Below are 21,059 nucleotides of genomic sequence, written 5' to 3'. Positions count from 1 at the left end.
CCCAGTAGCACTGCAAGTTTGACTCAAAATATGAATTGCAAACTTCTACAATTGCGGACAATGAATACCAAAAGCCTCCCACCATTGTGCTGCAAAACACATAGTAGTGTAATGAGTTAGCTCAAGTTTCAACAAATTATATCCAACTTTCAAATTATAAACAATTTAACAAAATAAGTATTAAGAATTTGAAAATTGAAATTTTTATTTACCTGGCTCATCTACTTCCTTTGCAATCTTTGTTAGGTACTTCCCAAAGGTACCTGTGGCTTTGCTAAAGGTTGTGACCTGTCAGTGTATCTCCAGTTGATTACACTCCAAAGGGATCATGTAATCAATGAAGTCAATCAATCCATCTTTAACCTCCCCACTCAAAGCTCCTGCCGCCAAAGCTTTATAATGATATCGTTGGTTCAAACAATACCCAGCTGCATGTATAAGGCGATGGAGTTGATTGTTCCATCTTTCATCAATGATTGCCCAAATGGGCCCATACTTAGCCACTCTATCCTTGTACGCCCTCTTTATTTGCTCCTTTGCTTGATCCATAGCCTCATAATGAAGCCCATAGCCAGTCTTTCCCCATCCACCAACTGCAACACCTTAACCAGTGGCTCAACAACCTTCACAATCTCTGCTGCCTTTCTCCAAAATATTTCTTCATTAACTTTCTTTTTCAATTCTTTGCCTTCCTGTTTGAGAGACCACTGGCTTTGATTCCAATCATCACTGGAAAACATCTTTTGCAAGTTTCTATGTTGTGAAAGCATAGATTGCAATGTCAAAAAATGAGTTGCAAATCTAGTGATGGCAGGCCTAATAATATCTCTGCCCCCTGTGTGTCTCCTCATCATGCTCAAAATCCATGAATGATTGTAGATAAATTTTGTTATGCTTTTGGCATGATCTACAGTGTTCTTGACCCAATCTAATTTGCCAATATCCTCAAGCATGAGGTCTATGCAATGTGCAGCACATGGGGTCCAAAAGATGGTTTTGTGTTTTTCCTCTAACAGTTTACCAGCAAGAACATAGTTAGAGGCATTATCTGTGATGACTTGAACAACATTAGCCACCCCCACCTCCTCAACAACCTCATCCAATAGCTAAAACAACAATTGTCCATCTTTTACCCTATCAGATGCATCAACTGATTCTAGAAACATGGTTCCCTGGGGGCAAAAGATAAGAAAGTTTATGATGATACGATTCCTTTGATCAATCCATCCATCTGACATGATGGTGCATCCTATTTTTGCCCATGAGTTTTTGAAATCTTTCAAATACTCATTAATGGATGAAATTTCTTTCTGCAAACGATACCCCCTTAACTCACGCATAGTAGGGCCTTTGAAGCCCTTTCCAGCAGCAAATATGGCATCAAACATAGGCTCATAATATGGTGAATGGGAAGCATTGAAGGGGATATTAGCATCATACCACCATCTAAATATGTAATCACAAGCAGTGTCCCTCAATTATTTCTTCCAATGGTCATCTAAAGTGGGTTGCAAAGTTCTACTACCTTCATGACCATGTGCATCTGATGGAGACGAGGGTGTGACAATGAAATAACTTTTGATATTCATATCACCCTTATTTTTCATTTTTCCCTTACCCTTTTCTTGAATAGACTTCAGAGAGGGAGGAACATAGCAAAAGGGGTTGAATGCATCAGTACAATAGGTAGAAGAAGAACCCTCAAAATCAAAATGGGGGTTGGTAGCCATCATTTTTTGTATACTCCTCTTCCTCCCAATTTCAGCCTCTATTTCTTTTTGCCTAACTTTTTCTTCCTGAAACTTCTCAAAGCTATTTAACAACTCCTTCCTAATCTCCCCAATTTGTGGTGATTCACATGGAGTAATTTGGCCTCTAATCCCTGCCAAGTGTTGTTTTAGCCTATTAATGCCCCCAGGACCCTCCTTAATTTTTCTATGGCAAAATTTGCAATGCATTTGATTATCAACCATTTCAGCATATGCCCAAGCAGCATCTTTCACTCTAGGAGCCATTTTTTGACTTGGAAATGAAAGGAAAAATTCTGAAAATGAAAACAAAAAAATAGCATTGCTTCAATGTTCATTTCTTTTACAAAAAAAAACTCTTTTCAATTTCCAGATTTGCACAAAAAGATAAATAAGCAAAAACAAATTTTAGAAGTGAAAAAAATACCTCTAGGCACAAACTGTCTCCTCAAAGTTGCTCCAACAAACCAACTCCTCAATGCTGCTCCAATGGTTGCCCAAGAAGCTCCTCACTCCTGCTCCAATGCTTGCCCAAGACTCCTCACTTCTGCTCTCAAAACAAACTCCACAACTCTTCACAAACTCCTCACAAATTCTCACTCAAATGCAATGAGATAGTTGTGAGGAAATGAGAGGGGTTAGGTAGCTTTTATAGGGTTTCGAAGAGGGAAATGGACCCCAAAAAATCCAAAGGCAGAAAAGAATAGGCTTTGGGGTCCTCAAATCCACAAAAAAAACAACGCTTTTCAGTCGTACCCACTAAGCCGTCTGAGTTAGCTCAGGCTCAATCGAGCCGACCGGGTTGTTACCGAGCCAGCCGAGTCGGTCACTGACTCGGCCGGCTCAGTAACAACCCGGCTGGCCGAACTGATTTGGCCACCGAGCCGACCCGTCTAAGCCCTGGCTCAATCTCACTTGACCGTTTTGATTTCGACCAGGCCGTTTTTTAAAACAGTGGTATTACTGCTCAAAGCTCCAGGAAATGAGAGCATGTTGTGAATGATGCAAAGCATTTATTACGCCCTTAAGGTGGGGCACTTCATCGCCCACCAGGGGTTAGGACATGCATGGGTTCCTTTAATGATGTGAGGGGCACTCATGGACATTAGGAACCAAGGTGATGGCCAAAATGATAAGGGGTAGAGCTCATGTTTGGCTTTCGCCCATGTGCTATATTAAATGTCCCATACATCTTTTGCATTTTGTGATTTTCTTTTTCTTTTGTTTCTTGCTTGTGGCCATGATAGGCTTTTAACTTTCTTTTAACTGCATCAACCTCTAGGGCAACGTTTCTAGGCCTAACCTAGATATGTGGACAAGGGGAGGGGTTGTGTCAGTGCCTTGTGGACCCAGAGAAGGAAAATGGTGAAATAGGGCTAGTAATGTGCAGAGGTGAGTGAAAAAAGTGGAATAAGAAAACGAGACCACCCTACCAAAATTGAGGTTTCTCAAGTAGTACCCTTCCTAAAGCCGTAGACCAATAAGGGAGACCCCACAGGACTAAGATTGAAGATTAACCCCCCATTTAAAGTGAGGGAACAAAACCATAGTCAAAACCCTTCCTTCTTCCAAGTCACCCAATAATCCATGCCCAAGATTCCCAAATGAAAAATAAGCATATGTGCTCGATTACACAATGAAAAACATACCTTTGTGTCAGATTGCCCACCTTCTAACATATGCAAGATGCCCAAATGAAAAATAAGCATACGTGCTCGATTGCACAATGAAAAACATACGTTTGGGTCAGATTGCCCACCTTCTAACATATGCTCTCGACAGATGGGTGAGGAAACATACAACTCATGCAAGGAGAGGAGATACACTAGCACCTCACATTGACTACAAGGTGGTTGTCAGGGGTTGTTGGTTGCCGGCTGGAACAAGATGAACAGGAGAAAAGCTCTCTTAGGGGTACCCACTTTTGGTGGCAACATCTAGCTCCTTTTGGAATATGAGCTCACCATGGAGTGCATGATCCATGTACTTGAGTGGGGAGGTCATGAGAACTCCAGTAATCTCCTGGGACGTAGACCTATATCCTACACGCCACAAAACAACTATTGGAAGCATGTGCATTGGGCGTACTTTATCGCCCATGTTTTTCATTAAATAATAAATCCATACAAAAAAGTAAACCTATTTTAAGTGCAAGTCTACTCTAAGTGCAATTACTCTAACATGGGAACATGATATGATGATGTTAGCTATGCAAACATAATATGCAATGCATCTACAATACCATGCATGCTAACATATTATGCAAGAGCTAGGTATAACCAAGCAACCAATGTAACTAGCATATCATTAGATCAATATAAAAGCACTTTCCTTTATGGTCAATCATGAGATAAATTCAAGAGCAAGCATAACAATAATCATATGCAAGATCACAAGGGTGAGAGGTGGGAAAATAAGAAATCCATTCATCATGGAAGTGGGTCGTGGATGAAGGGAACAAATCCAACTTGCCACATCGAATTCTTTCTTGTAAACAAAGAATCGAGGATCCAACAATCAAGCTCATGAACTCCCTTTCAAGAGCCTCCTCGAGCATATCATTCTCATCATTGTCCTTAGAAACATTCGGGGAGTGATATGATGAAGAAGATGAGAAAAGGATAATGTCATCATCAGTGCCCTATATTGGATCATCATCAAAACAATGACCACTATCCAATTTTCCTTCTTCTATATGTAGAAATTCAGAAATGTCAACATCACGTCGATCCCAAGTAGCCAAACAACCAAAAGGGGAGTCACCAAGTGAATTCAAAATGACTTGAGAGTTGTTTGCTTCACCCTATAAGCATTGACTTTGAGGTTCAATGAAGAACAAGGGCTTTGTTCTTCCAATGCAGTCGCCAAATGAGAATCTATATTGTCGTATGGGAATAAGACACATGTATCATGTCCCCAGCAATGGCACCAAAATGTTACCACAAAATCTAATAGGCCTTAGAGAGGGAAACCCTGCAAGACAAGACCTAGACTAAGTTCTAACAATAGGGCCGAAACCCAATGTCACCTCAGCGAAAACCCTCTACTCTTTACGGATTTTCACAAATGGGAGGAATACCAATAGGAAAAAGATCACTTAAAATAGATATGCCAGGTATAAGGCACAAAGTGATCAAGCTAATACTCACTCAAGAGAGAGACTTGATAATGGTTCAAGAATTCAAACAAGCAAAACGCTCTCAAAGAAAAACCCTAGAAAAGGAGGCTCAAGACCTAAGGTTTTGAGATTTTCAATGGTGATAGGTATTCACAAGGTCAAGGCCAGGGAGAAGAGGCTTCTTATGATATACTTCAAGTAGTAAGCTCATACAACCTTCAAGGCAGTCCTCAAGTGTAGGGGAAAAGAACTACGGTTTCCCTCTTAGAGCAACACCTAGGGCAAGAGATCTTATGGATGAAATTTGAGCGGATGCCTACCAAACTTAGAGAATATGTAGCCTAAACCCTAAGCTTGATGTTTAGGCTCTTAAATCAACATAAAGCCTCCTCCTTAAAATTTTGTTACAAGCCCTATATTTTCGCCCTAGCCTTAAAAGGACCAATTTTGGGAGAGAAAATTATGGAGAAAATTTAGGATTGGTCATCAATGACTTGGAATATTGCCTTGTCCTTTAGCATACCGAGTCAAGGAAGAGATAGATAACCTATATCCTTTCTAAGGAGGCTAAAAATTGATGCCCTATGTATAAACTTTTAGCCATAGTTTTAAAACCAGGTCAGTCTGCATCGGATTTGGCTTGGTTGACCAAGCCATACCTCTGCCTGGGCAGGCTCAATAGAAAAAGCGGTCAGGCGGTCGGTCCATTAGACCCGGTCCATTACCGAATCAGCCGAGTCGGTGACTGGCAACGAACCGGCCGTCTTGGCCGAGCTTGTCTTCAACCAGTCGGCCTGGACCTTGGGGAAAAGGGGCAACAAAGTGGACTTCAAAGTGAGTTTTCTCTTGGTTTTTTTAAGTGCCTTTACCCCTTCCCCAAGCCTATAAAAGTGACCCAACCCCCTCACAGTTATCTCATTGCTTTTGTGTGAGCATTTGTGAGGTGTTTGTAAAGAGTTGGAGTTGGTTTTCTCACTACTACGAGTGCTACTACTTCTACAGTCGCAGTTGGAGATCTTGATGAAGAGGAGCCGCCATGGGTTTCCTTTGAGCCGGATGATGTTGGCTTCTCTAGCAGTAGTGACTAGTGATGTTTTGTTGTGGAGACCATTTAGAGCCTCCTTGGTTATGTGTTTTTGTTATGATCCCTATATATTCCATGTACTGGACAGTGCACTGGGTGCCATTTTGATATAATAGATATATTCATGAGCATACTTTGATCATATGTTGTCGTCTCTCTATATTTTAATGCTTTCAGTTTGGAAACATGAACGAAAATCTTTAAAAATATGTTTTTTCATAAAATAAAAATAAAAATAATAATAATAATAATAAAATATTTAATGTATTTTTTATGAAGACAGAGTCATTGAAACCAACTAGGCCAAGTCGATACCAAGTCAGAGTTGACCCTCGGCGGTTTCCGAATCCGAGTCCGAGTTTTAAAACTATGCTCTTTAGCATTTACCCACTTCAAAAGAAAATGGAGTTCAATGAAGAGATTAAAGATTTCCTCCACTAGAAACATTCATTACATATTGTACAATGAATAACATATGCAATACTCAACTAGATAGCCTTTAAAAAATAATTTTCAACAATTATGGCAATTTCAAGGTAGAAAATCTTTCATAATAAGCACTTACAAGACAACATGTAATATATACATCCATTATCCAAAGAGGTAGCTCCAAAGACAATCAAAAATAGCTTCCAAATATCAAATGCATCAAACAAATCTCCGATAGCCAAAAGAAACAAGTGTGAGTTTTTCTTAAGAAGTCCAATTCCAAGTGTGAGTTCTTCTTAAGAAGTCCAATTCCAAAGTGTGATGATGATGAGAGACTCAAATAAGGCCTCTCACATTTATACATGTTCTATCAAGTCTAAATATAGCCTAAAGCCCCTTAGTTGTCAAATGATGGGAAAGAACTAAATGGGTTTACAAGCCAACCTCATAGCCAATGTTCTTTTCTTTTCTTTTCTTTTTAATCTAGGATAATCGGTAACTAGTGAGAGTTATCCTGAATAGGCCCAAGATCAAATCCAATTGGCTGCCACTATAAACCTAGGCTAGGTGCAACAGCCTGCAAGCTGCACACAATAGCAATTAACTTATGCCTCAACAAGAGCCGAGACGTCCAATGTTATAACATAAGAAAACACCCACAAGAGGGTCGAAATGATGACATCATCCATGTGTTAGCCTCCTAGAGGCGTGCATTGAGCTCTCTTGGTACCTAGTTGAGTGAAGAGGGTTCCAAAAATCATGCTCTAGGGATTGGCCCCTAAATCTCATGCAAATCATTACATGGACCCAGTTTTGTGTTTGGGGCACAAAATGAGTCTCATGGGTCTCCTAGTGATAGAATAAGTAGGTTCTGCTCCAACGTTGAGGGCTCAGAGAATGGCTCTAGCCCTCCCATTTCTCAAAAGTGAGACAAACCTCATCTAGGTCTTAGATCAGCTGTCAAACCATGTGATCATTGTTGAGCCAACTTGAATGAACTGGTCCAAATGCATCATCTCATGAATAATGTGGGGCAAAGCATAGACTGTTGTGGTGTTGAAGGTGCCCATGGAATGGAGAGATGCCTCTGCAAGTAATAAGAGTCCCATGGCTCTCAACGCTTCACATGTAGGGTGTCATATATTCCTTTAGTGGACTTGGGCCCCTATTCCTCTAGTGGACTTGGGCCCCAGTTAAGTTGCCCAACCAACGATGGAAACCACCTGCCAATCAAATATAATGTCCAGTGTTGCATCTTCACCATCAGGTACAATTAATCATTAGTGCATCTAAGTGGACCAAGATTGTTAGTCAAGGGCAGATTGAGACTTCCTATGGGGATTCTCTTCCAAATTTGGGGTTTTGATCTCGAAGTAGTGTTACCTCCCTAGGTAGGAGTGAATAAGAAATCATATTAGGTGTTCCCAGCCCCTAAGGGTAAAGACATGTGTCTAGTACATCCTTCAATTAATAGGTGGCATGCAATTGATGATGAAATGGATGGGGACACAGGGGTCTCAAGGCCAAATGCCATGGGTACAAGGATACCTTTATGAGGAAGACCAGATATCGAGTGTACAGATGTGAGGAGGGAGCAATCGTGGTTGCATGAGTTACCCCAACCTTTGTTTTTCCACCCCTCTTTATTTAACTTTTACTTTTTCTTGATTGTTTCTTTGTATTACTACTCAAAGCTCCAAGAAATGAGAGCATGCTATGAATGATGCAAAGCAGTTATTACCCCCTTAAGGTGGGGCAGCTCATTTCCCACTAGGGGTTGGGGCATGCATAAGTTCCTTTAATGATGTGAGGGGCACTGATGGGCCTTAGGAACCAGAGCGATGGCCATAATGATAAGGGGTAAAGCTCATGTTTTCCTTTTGCGCACGTGCTAATTAAATGTCCTGAGCATCTTTTGCATTTTGTGATTTTCTTTTTCCTTTGTTTCTTGCTTGCGGACATGATATGCTTTTAACTTTCTTTTAGCTACATCAACCTCTAAGGCAAGGTTTCCATGCCCGACCCAAACATGTGGACAAGGGAAGGGGGTCTACCAGTGCCTTGTGGACCCAGTGGTCATGTTAAGGCAAGGTTTCCATGCCCAACCCAAACATGTGGACAAGGGAAGGGGGTCTACCAGTGCCTTGTGGACCCAGTGGTCATGTGGACCCAGAGAAGGAAAATGGTGAAATAGGGCTTGTAATGTGTGGAGGGGAGTGAAAAATATGGAACGAAAGCACGCTACCAAAGTCGAGGTTTCTCAAGTAGTGCCCTTCCTAAAGCCATAAGCCGATAGGGGAGATCCCACGAGACTAGGATTAAATATTAACCCCCCATTTAAGGTGAGGGAACAAAACCATGGTCAAAACCCTTCCTTCTTCCAAGTCACCTAATAATCCATGCCCAAGATGCCCAAATGAAAAACAAGCATAAGCACCCAATTGCACAATGAAAAACATACCTTTTGGGTCAGATTGCCCACCTTCTAACATATGCTCTCAACAAATGGGCGAGGAAACATACAACTAATGCAAGGAGCAGAGATAAAGTGGCACATCACATTGGCTACAAGGTGGCTATCAGGGGCTGGAAGAAGATGAGTAGGAGAAAAGCTCTCCAAGGGGTACCCACTTTTGGTGGGCAACAGTATGTATATTAGCTCTCTTTACCTTAACCATTCATAAAACACCTCGCTTAGAATTATGCTCTTGACTCCACTTTGCCCAACAATGGATAGGCACTAGTCCTGATCATCCATCACCATATTTTACTTTGTTTCAATAAAGCCTTTTCTTCCTAATCACCTTGAGCTTTCTTGTAAATAGCTTGAGTAATCCCATTTTGGGAAATCCTCCCTTACATTAGAGGATTGTATGTTTAAACTTTAAAGTGTGGATGGGAGCTATTGTGGTGATAGTAGATAGCCACTCTAAGTTGCCCTTGGGTCTTTACTTTGTGCTTGGGACTTCTAAATATATAAGTGAGTTCAGGAGATAACAAGAGGGAAAAAAGTTGAAAGGTAGATGTGCATGAGTAGGGAAGCGTAAGGTAAATGTACAAGAGTTTTGTAGACACAAAGGGTTCAAAACCAAATGCATGCAAGCAAGGGAAGGCCCTATAAACTATTGAGAAATCTAAGGCATCATGAATTAGGTGATTTCTCTTAATTAGTAACTGCTTGTGAGTGCCTTTTATTTCATTAGATTAGGATCTTCATTTTGCTTAAGTTATTAGTATTCTTCTACATCAAACAGCTACCAATGCATGAACATAAATAGACAAGAGGCACAGCATGTAGGCTATCTACCAGGGCCAAAACCTCTCACTCTTTGAGAGGAAAACCCACACAAATTCTTCTTATAGAGATTCCAATTGACGAATACCAAGACCAAGACCCTTCACCTATTTTCCACTCCAAGACCAAGACATACGTTCTCTTGACAGTCAACCTTCTTCTTAACTCCTCTTCCACTTCGACCTTCTTAGCATCAAAACATTGTTACCATCGAGATCTTATCACTGTCTTGACACCAAGATCTCCTTTACTGTAAGACCTCCACGTTATCATATTACCGAGACCCTACTTCTGTGGTGGCACATATATAACCCGAGACCCTTACTGAAATTCCACCGAGACCTTTACTGAGATTCCACCGAAATTGTGGCATTGTGCTGAGACTTCATCACTGTGTATATACAGAAAACTTGTCACTACAATACCAGAATACTTGTTACTATAATTTGAGTTCCTTTTTCCTGAAAGACGTATCACTATAACTGATATCCGCACTTGATTCTTTACTTGTCACTACAATTGTGATCCGAATTACAAATGTAAACCGAACTTTTTGTCTTCTCACTGAACTGTAGTCTCCTTTCAACACCGAGTTGTAGTCTCCTCACCGAACCTGTCTCTGCACTAGCGCATCCAAATTCAAAGAGATCCGAACTTGTTTCCTATACCCCATCACCCGAATTTCAAAGGGATCCAAATTCCTTGACTGTGATAATGTGAAGACCATTCACACATATATATAGTGGTATGCCCATGAATATAAGCTGACATGACCTCATCGAAGGGATGTGTCTCTAAATAGGTGAGCCGATATGAGACTTCTACTTTGAGGCTGATTTGAAGAGGAGAACTTTGTGCTTGTCTTGGAGGGCTACTAGACCAGTCTATTGACTCATATACATTTGTAACATGCCCAAGAAGGGTTCTTCATACATGACATTGACTCTATTTGACTTTTATGACAAATCCTAAAGGCTCTCAATGGGAGCCATCTAAAAATAAAATCTCTTGCTCATGAAACCCATGAAGCAAGCATACAATCATTTTATTTTTCTTCTTTACATCAATTACATAAAAATCACAATTACACATGTCATTATGAAGACTGAACCTAGTTACACTTTTCAACACTCCCTCTTAACTAGGGAGGTATTCATAATGGTACTTGGTCATTCTCAATCTAAAGAATTTCTCATAAGAAGAATCGGATTGGTAACCCATCTGTATAGCATCATATCCACTAGCATGGTCACATAGCAAGGCCTTGACTGACAACTCTATCTCTCCACAAGATCTGAGCTCAATGCTGGCGAGACCAATGATTTATAGACACACCCTAATCATTGTCTCTCCTGGAACATACCCCACACAGGTTCTCAGGGTGTGTTCCACCAGGACTATTCTTATCTTGGATTCTCAATCTTCAAAGAATATCGGTCCTCTACGACTACTCTTATCTTGGATGCCCTATCTCATCCTCAAAGAGCATCGAATGTCAGATGTTTACCCAATCCTCCATTTTGTCTTCCCAGGTGAAGACCAAAATGATATGTCTATCTCCCCCTCTCAATTGGGGATGAGATATCTATTCCAATAAAGGAATGTACTCATTCCTACGAAAGGAATGTACCTAAGCTCCCTCTTGGCTTAGGAATTTCCAAATTTCTTCCAAGTAAGAAACGTGTTTCCAAGCTCCCTCTTAATTAGGGACCTATAGTAGCTCCTCAAGTGGAGATGAAAAGACAACCAACCGCTTGAAGAGCTCCTTTCTTCGATGCCATGAATTTCTTTGTCACATAGACTTCATCTTTTGGGACTTCCTCATAGGGCATAGACCATCCCTCACTTTCATCCATGAGTCAGTCATGTCATCATTCCTTTCATCAGAAAGCGGTCCATCAGTCTACATATGGCCTTGATTGATGTCATGCTGCCTTCTCCATGCTATTGTCTTCAGAAGGATCTTACATCGTTCTACATGGTCGTCTTGGAGTACATCCACAGTTCTTCCCTTGGCAATCCTGCACAAGCCCATCCAGATATTTGTTCAAAATAAGAAATGAACACTTAAATCAAAATTACCTTTGTGATGGTCTTTCATCATGACATCTTCCAGTTTGCATCAGCATCCTACATTCATGTTGACATATCTCCCAAAGATATCCATTGTCAAGGGTCTCCATCTTTTTCAGACTTCCATTAGAGTCTTCATATCTTTCCGGGAGATTTCCTAGTCAAATCTTATAGTTTTCGGATGTTGATTACCTTCTTCCATGGTTGCATAGTCTACGATCACTTCCTTTCTTTCTTCACACAAGACATTCCCAAGAACTCCCAATCAGAGTTCATCCAATTACACTCAACCACCTCATATTCCATATGACAACATATTATGTTGATTTCATCTAGTGTGACCTATGCCTTCCGACGTCCTTTCAGAGGAGGAGATCATTTTCCTTTGACCGTGCTTCTCAAGATAGAGCAGTGATCCATGTTACCTGCAACCATAGGAAATGACTTTATAGTATTAAATACAAGCATACATACCTCATTTACCTTTAGGTCATCTAGGCTTCTTTCAACAGCTTCCTTGATCGAAAAGAGTTTCAACCCCTTGATCTGCTTCATCTCTTATGTCACCATAACATCATCCCATGAATTCCACAAGTTGGAGTTCTTAATGAAATACTTGCTTCCTCTCTAGATCTGTGAACCTTTCGATGAGGATTCCATCGGAGAATCTTGAGGATCTTGCATATCCCTACCCAACAGATGTTTCCTGATGTATGATGAGACTTGTCCTGGCACTAAAGCTTTCAATGAGGTTCCCAAGAGTTATATCCTTCATAGTTTATTGTCATAAACATCTTTCATGTTTCCTATGGTGATGTCACGAGCTCTTACTTCAAATGCCCTTCTTCTTCCTTGGATTTCCTTCTTTCAGCTTCCTCCACTTCTTCAGTGAAGTGGACTTCTATCTTCCTTGTTATTGCCCTTCTTCAGCTTAGGACAATCTTTCTTGTAATGCTCATAGCATTGAATCTTTGCTATGTTCTTCTTTCCTTTCGACAAATGTTTGAGTACTTTTTGCCCTCAACCTGTCTTCTTCTATCTTGCATAGAAACCACAAGTTGTTGAATGGAATAGCTTTCTTATCCTCATAGGCATTTGTTACCTTGCTCATCAGTTAGTGCATTTAGAACAAAGGAGATCATTTCTTTATCGAAATCATCTCTCCCAGATCTTATAGTTGAGATCTTTTGAAGATATCCCTTCATCCTTTGATACCTTCAATCTGTGTAGATCAAATCTAAGTGATATGACCTTTCTTATCGCATCTTCGGAGAAGAGTTCTACCAGCTTATCATATATCTCTTTTGAAGTCTCCAATCCTACTATATAGGGAGTGAGGGGGGCTCTCACTGATTTCATAAGAATCCCTTGAGCCCTTTGATCCCTTTTCCATGTATTCAGATAATGCTTGACATTCGGATGGTTTGGAGATTTTTCCATTGATAAGATCAATGACTTCATTTTCTTCGAGGATTACTTCTATCCTTATTTTCCATGCAAGAAGTTTGATGACCCAACCAACTTATAGATCTCCTTACAGACCGAAGTCATTTTACTAGATTAGATTATAGAAGAAAAAGGTACTTACGAGAGTAGATAAAATCTTCAACTTGGTCTCTTTGTTGATGATGATCAATGAAGATGTCTCGATGCTCCTTGGATGATCTTCTTTAAGGATAAGAAGGTCCTTGCTTCAATGAGGGGGAGACTGCCTTGGAACCCCTTTTAAGATGATGACAATGCCTTTAGCCTTCTTTGGATAACTAACCTTCAAGATACTTCGACTTCTTCAGTGGTGAATGAGTGCAGATCAGAAATGCTTCTAGGGTTTCGACTTTCTTGGTAGAGACTTCTTCTTCGATCTAGGGTTATGATGCTTTCTTTATAGAACTTGACTTCACGATGATCTTTGCTTTGATGCCTTCCTTGAAACTCGATCCTTGAGTGTCTCTTGATTAGAAGCCCTTCCTTGATTTTGTCACCTTAGCTCTGATACCATGTTGAGAAATTTAGGGCATCATGAATTAGGCGATTTCTCTTAATTAGTAACTACTTGTGAGTGACTTTTATTTCATTAGATTAGGATCTTCTTTTTGCTTAAGTTATTAGTATTCTTCTTCATCAAACAGCTACCAATGCATGAACATGAATAGACAAGAGACACAGGATGTAGGTTATCTGCCAAGGCCAAAAACTCTCACTCTTTGAGAGGAAAACCCGCACAAATTCTTCTTATAGAGATTCCAATTGACGAATACCAAGAACAAGACCCTTGACCTACTTGCCACTCCAAGACCAAGACACAAGTTCTCTTGACAGTCAACCTTCTTCCTAACTCTTCCACTTCGACCTTCTTAGCATCGAGACATTGTTACCATCGAGATCTTATCACTATCTTGACACTGAGATTTCCTTTGTTGTGAGACCTCCACGCTATCATATTACGAAGACCTTACTTTTTGTGAAAAATCAGTGACTCGATTGCTACTACAGCAAACTGATGATATTTCTCCTATTTGTTAAATTCCTAAATTACTTGCAGCTTTCTACAACAAATATCGAAATACATACACTGCAACCTACACAAAATAAGTACTATGGAAACTAAATATTGCACAGGAGAGAAATAAACACACACACAAACAGAATTGTTTTTGGACAATGTCCCCAAAAAAATCCTATTTGGGAAAACCGATGTAGCAGTTGAGGGTTTTATTATTATGCAGTAGTTTCTGAGTACAAATCGTTAGATGCCCAAATTGGCAATCTGATACAAAGAATAAACTGGCAAAGAGTCAGTGAGAAAAATCTCACACTATTACTGGCGATCCGGATCTAATCCATGCTCTAGATGGCTAGCCCCACACTGCCTTTGTGCGGCCTCTGCGTTAACCTACACAGATGTGTGTCACAGCCTCTAGGCTTTACGTCACCTCCCCCTCTGATCTCCTGTTGTCTGGAAATTCGACCCTATGGCCTTCTCATCTCACACCCCAGCTACTGGCACTAGATCCCGACTCTCCCAGTTGAATTTCGAACTTCCTCTGAAGCTCTGTACTGCCTCTCTAAATCTCTTTATGCCTTCTCCACCTTGTACTCTTCAATCAGGAAAACTCTCCTCCAAACTACTATCCATGCCCCTCACTGCAAGGAGATCACTCGATCTCACTCTGGCAACTCAGCATTGCTACTCTTGAGAAATTCAATCTCTTGATCTCTCTCACTCGATGTATTCTCCAAGTGCCCATCAAGCTCCTTCTTATAATCTCAAGTTAAAGCTCCAAAGACCAAGATTAAATCACAATCGAAGGCTAAGATTAATTGGGAGTTGATCCGCGTCTTCTTCTAAAAGATTCACACCAAATTTAATTAATACCCTTCAATTAACCAGATTTCCTAAGTTTAGACTTAGGGAACATTTTAAAAAAGTTAATTATTTTAATTAAATCATCTCTAGGTGGAATTTTCCCAAACGATTTCTGGGTATTGGAGAATGCATGTGTCTTAGCCTCTCTGCAAAATCTTGAGGCTAGAGCACATTCGATGTTACAGAAATCAACACTTTTGTGGTGGCCCAAATATAGCACCGAGACCCTTATTGAAATTCCACCGAGACCTTTGCTGAGATTCCACCAAAATTGTGGCACTGTGGTGAGACTTCATCACTGTGTATATACGGAAAACTTGTCACTACAATACCAAAATACTTGTTATTGTAATCCGAGTTCCTTTTCCTGAAATACTTGTCACTGTAATTGATATTCACACTTGATTCTTTACTTGTCACTACAATTGTGATCCGAATTACAGATGTAAACCGACCTCCTTGTCTTCTCACCAAACTGTAGTCTCCTTTCAACACCGAGTTGTAGTCTCCTCACCGAACCTGTCTCTGCACTAAACCTCTGAATTCAAAGAGATCCAAACTTGTTTCCTGTACCTTGTCACCCAAATTTCAGAGGGATCTGAATTCCTTGACTGTGATAATGTGAAGACCCTTCACACATATATATAGTGGTCTGCCCATGAATATAAAGCCGACATGACCTCATCGAAGGGATGTGTCTCTAAATAGGTGAGCCGCATGAGACTTTTGCTTCATCTTGAGATCGACTTGAAGAGGAGAACTTTGAGCTTGTCTTGGAGGGTTCCTAGACCTGTCTATTGACTCATATACATTTGTAGCATGCCCAAGAAGGGTTGTTCATACATGACATTGACTCTATTTGACTTTTATGACAAATCCTAAAGGCTCTCAATGGGAGCCATCTAAAAATAAAATCTCTTGCTCATGAAACCCATGAAGCAAGCATACAATCATTTTATTTTTCTTTTCTTTTCTTTTTTTACATCAATTACATAAAAAACACAATTACACATGTCATTATGAAGACCGAACCTAGTTACACTTAACAACAAAAATGTAGATAGGGTTAGGGGGGAAGGCGGACTAAATCCCAGATGCATACATGTTGGTAAGGGCAAAGAAACACAAAGGGATTCTACAAACACACCGAGCTCATAAATAGAAGTTTGTAAGTAGGTAAGAGATCTAAAAATGCAAATGAAACAAAGTGGTAGTAGTCAAGCTCAATGTCATGCATGCACAAAAAGGGTAAAAGTGAAGGAATTTTGTAGATGCAACAAGCTCAAATTGGGATTATCTTTATGAAATTACCTTGAAACTACTCCTTGATGATTATTGTTCTCAAATTACCTTGTAGAAATAAAAATCCATCTCTTTGAAGAGCTACGGAGTCGAGATCTTGGTTTCATAAGTAGGGGAAAAGGCAGAGTCTACAGTGGATAACACTAGAACAATTGCAAAAGGATAATTGTATTATGTGGAGAAGCATTGATCCCAAGTTTGAAGAATTGGACAAACTATTGTGGAAATCAACAAAGCCATGAATGATGGTTTGGAGGTTGTGAAAGATAAGTTTCTTCAATTTTTGTTAGTTGTGAAGAATATAGACTTAAATTCAACCTCCTGGGATTGATGGGAAAGGAAAATTCCAAAACATCTAGCAATAACATTCAGGTGTTGAATGCCAAAGTGAAGAACAAGAAAGACCTAGCTTTTCAATGACGAGTTGTAGTGTATCTTCTTTGATCAGGGCTTGAAGGAGCAAACATCAAAGAAATCCATGGGGACTTGCCTCTCTAAAGTCATTATCTTGAATGATGTTGACATTAATCCAAGAGATACCTCTCACTAATGCATGGCAACAGTCCACTCAAAGAAAAGCTTAGTGGACATCTTCAGATGGAATGAAGAACCACTAGATACTATATGCAATATCTTGGTATCTACTATGGGTTATGCTTATTGTCACATTTTGTGTCTAGATTTTATTAGTCTAAATTCAACAAGGTTGGATCAATATCTATTCAAATTTTATCTATATCTAGACTTAGCTAGACTCTTTTGTATTAAAACCCAATCTAATAATACTACATATATAATAGCTAAAAGGACTCTAAACTTGAGAAATGACACCAACACTCTTGAGTCTTGATATTTTTTGGACATAAAATTGAATATGAGATTTACAAAATATTCCTATTTTTGTTATGTAATGACCACTTATTCTACATTTCAATGAAAGCATTTTTATTAAACCTTCTTATCTTTGTGTGATATTATCTCTTCTTAGACAAAAAACCTAATAGCTACATGATCCATTTGAACTTTCTTGATGGACAAAGGGCAACTTGTGTTAATTTCAAAAAGCAATTGGTGAAGAAAGGATTTCATAAGTGGGGCGATTTGTGCGACCAAGGTGTAGGTAAGTGGTTTGATTTGTGGGACTAGGATGTAGGCAAGCGGTTATCCTAGAAAGCTCCTAATCAATCTCAATAGCTTCAGGCCATTGATCAACACACTTTTATTGAAATGCATCAAATGACCAGTTTGGAAGGATTAGAGTGGTCTTACGGAAAACCATTTTTGGACTACCAAAACATGGAACTTTATGATAAGCTTCGACCAACATGTTCAATGGTACATTGTCTTGATGAGAAGTGGAATGTTCAAGATCATGAAGTATGGTAGATCAAGAGAACCATGATGAAAAATATCCTCCCAATTTCGTAATTTTTCCTACCAATTTGGATTCTTTCTGCCTCTTGATTTCATGCCTCCTACCTTCACACACTCTACTTTGGATTTATCATTTATTTTCCTTCACACACCTCAAAAATCCTATTATGACCATATAATCACGATATAGCAAAATACAAAAACCATGATGTCAGATGGGAAGGCAGAGGTATTTGTGTTTTTAACCTTTTTCTTTGTGCAATTGTGATTTCATATTAGATTTACTTTGATACAAGTTAAAACTTAATACATTAATAGGATAAACGAAAACTTGCTACAAAGTATATACACCCATGATTTCGCATTGTAGCCTACCCCTGATTTCCTCAATAGGATTTTGGACTAGAAGTCTATGTGCAATCTATCATTTTTCTATACACAACTACCAAGAAATATTTCTTTTGGAAGTTCACATTTGTGAATAGGTGTCAAATATTTATTTGCTCATTTAATAATGTAAATGTATATGTGTGTGCAATATATATTTACTAATGTGTTAACTTATATATGTATGTGATATGGATTACCTATATTAATGTACAGAATTTATTAATTTATTGATGTATGCATTATATATTTAACTTTATCAGTCCATGCAAATCTTGTCTATCTATATTTTAAAATTTTCTTCAATTTTGAAAAATTACATGCTTTTTGTATATGTGAGATGTTTACTCCAATATTTGACCATATTTGGTTTTTCAGATATGGATTTTTGCTGTATCGAATAATATTTGTATCTGTATCCATATTCATATATGGTAATTATGATTCAAGCATGCAAAGGGTCTGACAAGTACTGTAGCATAAAAAAACCCATCAAGAAATCATAAAACAGCTTTTCCTTATCTCAAGATCTAATAATGAGTCCAAAGATGGCGTGCGTTGATCTAATATCGCTTCACCTAATTGTAGTGCTGGGAACACAACCTCACCCTTGCAATTGGTACATGCTAAAATTCTCTCACACACACACGCAAAAGCAAACACAACCCATACTCGACCAAAACTAGGCTCAATGCCAAAAGTGTGGGAGGGGCAGCTCGCTCTCCTTGTGGCGCAAACTCATTTGGAAGCACTGCGCATCCTTTAAGACACCAATACTTGGGTGATTGGTTCTTCACAATGGTTTAGCTTTAAAGGATCAATTTCATATCACTGAGTTTATAAATTAATGATGCTTTCCTTCACAAACCTAAAATGGTTCAGCATGTAAGGTAGAATTGGAAGGTTTTCAAGAAGTTTTGAGCTTGGGCTGTTATTGAGTTCAGTGTTCTCTTTGTGTCTCCACTCCATTGGAAAGTAGTTGTGTTTGTGGACAATTGGATGATTCATCAAATGGGCAGGAGTATGTACGATCCTATCCCAGTGACCAACATTTCCGTCTTGTAGAAATGGCGTTATTGAACAACTTTACATGAGGCCACTACATTCAACGTAAATATAATTTCTATATTTAGATCATATCTGCCTATTCAGAGTTTAGTCAGGAAGACAATTATTAGAAAAGATATAGCTACTCTACAAGTTGAAGCCAAAGCAAATTTTCTACCCCCTTGCTTACGCAAGTAGGGGGGGCCTTGATGTAGATGAATATAGTTTTATAATGAAAAGTATATATTGCATTTACCGAAAACTCCATTTGATGCCCTCACCTTCAAATAGTTTATGCCCGTTCTACTTCCACTATCCTAAGTATCATAATTTTCAATAACCTACCCATGGCAGTGCCTTACAGTCAATAGCCTTCTGTTCGTCAAGTCTTACGCATTCCATTATTTTAACAGCCAGGACAGTTCTCTGTACTCATTCATACTACACAACTCAATTCAAGTTCTATTTCTTCAGCTCATTAAATTAAAAAATCTATAAAGAGAATCATCCAAAGGCCTTATGTTGAGGAAAAAATTCGAACACAAATCTATTGCAGCATTCTTTCCCTCAATAGAGGAGCATGCTTGAACAGGCTTTTCAAGCAATCAAGAATTCAATTCTTATTAAGCCATAAATAAACTCATGTGCTAAGTGATGCCAGCTCCCATAGGAGCACGCAAGACAAAAGGGTTTCAAAATTAATTTCTGTCACAGAATGCCCTATTTACCAAAATTAACTCGGTTTGATTCTTTGGATTCAAGACTTTCACCCGATCCATTTTAAAACAAACCCTAGCACAAGTCTTCCACTGCCAGGATCCGTTTTTCAAACAAAACGATATAGTTCAAATTTCAAACCATGATAGCTAATACTCGATTGACATACACGTTAAGAGGGCAAAAATTCAATAAATATATACAAATACAAAGAGCCTGCATCTTGCATACCTCAATAACAATGGCACCTGCAAAAATTAAACCCTGAAATCCTACTCTGCTCCGGAACAAGAAATCATCATATTTTCAAATGGAGGACTTACATATACAAACAACAAATATATCTATCGTAATCAGTTATATAGGCACGCACCATGAGATCGGAATCTCTGCCCGTACTTGTATCGATTCATTCCATGCTTCAGGTATGTACTAATATCTGCGATGTCATTTTAAACCAACGAAAAAAATAAATATATCGTGTGGTGTGTGTTGGAGTTAAATATTTTTTCCCCAAAAATGAAAACCAAGGTTAAAATATTGCGTTTTTAATATATTGCGTTTATTAAAATATGTTTAATTCAACACCTTGAAGGGAAATTATTGTTAAAGTTAATTTTGGTTTTAACAATAAGTTTTACCCAAGATTATGAATGGCGATTATTGTCATAATTTTAAAATTTATTAGAGTAATTTTGGTTTTTAGATGGGTATTGAGACTTTTTGAAGGTTTGAAAGAGAAAGTCGGTTGGTTCATTGCAAGTTTTATTCTCTATCTGAGGAAACAACTCCGTCAAATTGGTATCAAAATTAGTAACGTTTGGTTCCCTCGTAACACAAACAAATCTTTTTTCTTTATAATGGATGCAACTAGAAAGTCAGTTTCTTTCCAAGAGAGTCGTGAATTACAAAATGATGAGCATAATGGTTCACAGAGTCTTTTTAATGTTTGTAGCTCAAAAACATTAAACCATTTTGTTACAGGAATAAGTACCCTAGGGCTTTGGGTTAGAACCCCAATAGAGCAGAAGAAGACTACAACAAGAAACACTCATACAACTCAGGCAAAATGCTTATATAAACAAACTATGCAAGAGCGACCATACCTGGATTTCCTT

General features: G+C 39.0%; 1 protein-coding gene across 4 annotated transcripts in view; it reads right to left on the bottom strand.

Annotated features, from left to right (window-relative positions):
• The window catches only part of LOC149158287 (plant cysteine oxidase 4-like), a 160,416-nt gene extending 139,960 nt beyond the window's left edge, over window positions 1-20,456 (bottom strand). Inside the window, exon 1 of one of the 4 annotated variants that reach the window (XM_089436175.1) lies at window positions 20,315-20,456. The gene's annotated coding sequence lies outside the window, so the exon portion shown is untranslated. The other 3 variants (XM_089436179.1, XM_089436174.1, XM_089436178.1) reach the window with 3 other exon arrangements.
• Window positions 20,457-21,059: the final 603 nt, after the last annotated feature.

This window comes from Pinus tabuliformis, chromosome 5_2, assembly GCF_031772625.1.
Source record: "Pinus tabuliformis cultivar Carrire ecotype Pingquan chromosome 5_2, CPIR1, whole genome shotgun sequence".
Lineage (NCBI taxonomy): Eukaryota > Viridiplantae > Streptophyta > Pinopsida > Pinales > Pinaceae > Pinus > Pinus tabuliformis.
This window is presented reverse-complemented; position numbering and strand designations above follow the sequence as displayed.